Raw genomic sequence first — 2,529 nt, forward strand, 5'->3', positions numbered from 1 at the left:
ATTGAGGTCTTAACTCTTGCATAATAACATTTATTTTTCGTTTTAATTGTCGATGAATCTCAAACAGACAGCCAGGAATTTAATGTTAGTGGTTGATGAAGATGATACATCTTGGATTTCATGGTTTTGAAATTTGCGAAGAAATGAATTTTTCTGTGAAGTTGTTGATGAGTTCATTCAAGATGATTTCAACCTCTGGGTTAAGGTGTCAAGTTCCTTATTTTGATTATGCACTTGATGTAATCTTAGATGCAGAATATTCTCATGGTAAGTTGTATTACTTTTTTTGAATCTTGGATATTCTTTGGTATACTTTTTTTTTTTTTAACAATTCCTCTCCTTCTTAAGTTAAAGGTGTTACGTGAGAGAGAACTAACATAAATTGGTGAAATCTATTAACTTTATCTATATAACTATACAAGTTGAAGCTATGAGTTTCTGAAAAAGGTAACTACTTTGACCCAAATTTCAAATAATAAAAATGTGTTCTTTAGTCCTTAAGGCGTGTTTGGTTTGTTTATTAATAAACAAACCAAACACGCCTTAAGGACTAAAGAACATATTTTTATTATTTGAAATTTGGGTCAAAGTAGTTACTACAAGAAGATACTAAGTTGTAATAACCTTGACCAAATTAGGTTATTAAGGCGAGTATGGTTTGGTACATTCCTATAGAATTGAAATTGAAAATTTGTTCATTGGAATGTCAATTCCGTCAAAATCCTTAAAACTTTCTATTTTTAGTGTAATGAAGTTTTTTTTTTTTTTTTTTTTTTTTTTTTTTTTTTTTTTTTTTTTTAATCTTTACATTGGTGTTACTAGATATTTATTTTATGATACCTAGATTTTGTTATAAACTTAATTGCAGGAACCCTTTAAATCTTTACCAGGAGACTTGAGTCCACTACTGATGCATCAGAAGTCTAGAAGGCATTCCAGAAAACGACACTAATTAAAACATTATTCTTATAAGGTCTGAATTTTATTAAAAGAAAAATTATACTGTACAAGAGTATATATAGTAGGATGAGTTTAACACTTGTAAAAAATTAGCATTTGCAAACAAATGCCATAACCCACCAGAAGCTAGCATTTGCAAACACATAAGAAAACCCTAAATGAAAGGTAAACGACAATAGTTAATTAACATGTTGGACTCAAAAGGACCACAAAAAAAAAAAAGAAAAAAAAAGCGATGCATATTCGGTCTAGAACTACTCTTGACCTTTAAAACACATGAACTCGCTCGTTTTCAAAGTTTCGGAGCCTATGAAAGCTAGGACGATAAGCAAATCCTATGAAGTAGCAACCGAACCGAATGTTTCCGGGTCTACAATTACATTCCTCCGAGGACAGTAAACAAATAGTGCGTCTCTATAAGATGCCATCAAAATAGTTCCATCTTTTAAACCCTTAATTATATACAAAGGTTCCAAAAACGGCAAATCAAGATCATAGCTGATACTTTGCTGGATCACCAACTCTATATGCCAAGAATTCTTGATCCCATATTCCTTCATCACCCAAACTGTGAATGTATACTCGTGGTCAGTATCAGATTGACATAAACAACCATTTATGACTCCCAAACTAAGAAAATTTTCCTCACTTTCAGGAGGAGGAGATGGGAACAACTCAAATGTCTCCTTGTGAAAATCAAAAGCACAAATCCTTTCAGGGGAATCATGGTCAGCAACAGTCCAATGAGCATGACCATTTAAAAATGGCCAATAGGTTTTGTGGATAAGAGAGTATGATACAGGAGCTACACTTCTCCATCTTCCACCTCCACCCATTTCAAAATGCCTGCTGCGCGCTTATCTTCATAATTTGATTTATGATGAATCATGAGGATTTCAGATGATCTTGAGATGTGACGATTGGCAAAGTAAGAGTCGGAAATGAGATCCAGCCACTCTTTGCATACACACTTGCAACGGATGAATGTCTTGACGGGAAGTCTTGAGAGAATATCAACCATGATTGGTACAGGTAAGTCTTCCATGGATGGATCGAGAAGATTAACAGGCACCTAACAAATATTTTACTAATAGTAAATAATAACAATCAACTAAAAGGAGCATTGATTATGAAGAGATTTTTACCTAAAGAGAGATCGAGAGCATTGAGAAAGAGAGATCAAGTCTCTAAAACCAAGTCGGCGAGACTCCGAGAGCAGCAGCACTTCCCAGCGGCGGCAGTTACGGTGGCTCACAAGGTTTTTTCTTTGAATCACACAATCACACTTCAGGGTTGAGATGGGTTTTATTTTCTGTGAGAAAGAGATTCGAGTGTTATAATTGGCAATTCGGGGAATGATCAAAGATTCCATAGTTGGGCCCCTTGCCAGGTGGGCCAGGTCTCCTTCCGCTATTTAAATCCGCCCTAAAATCTAAATAGTGGTTTAGGCTTGATACTGGTTATGGATTATTCATGGTGATTTACATATTTTTATGGTGTATTTTTGTGTTTTATAACAGAGATTAGAGAAGCTTGGGAAGAATGTATTTTATTTAAGCTATGTTTTGC

At 34.3% G+C, this 2,529-nt stretch overlaps 1 pseudogene; it reads right to left on the reverse strand.

Annotated features, from left to right (window-relative positions):
- Positions 1–982: 982 nt before the first annotated feature.
- On the reverse strand, positions 983–2,246 carry LOC145074605 (F-box protein At3g07870-like; annotated as a pseudogene).
- Between the last annotated feature and the right edge of the window lie 283 nt (positions 2,247–2,529).

This window comes from Lactuca serriola, chromosome 9, assembly GCF_051521515.1.
Source record: "Lactuca serriola cultivar US96UC23 chromosome 9, Lser_US96UC23_V15, whole genome shotgun sequence".
In the NCBI taxonomy this organism is placed as follows: Eukaryota; Viridiplantae; Streptophyta; class Magnoliopsida; order Asterales; family Asteraceae; genus Lactuca; species Lactuca serriola.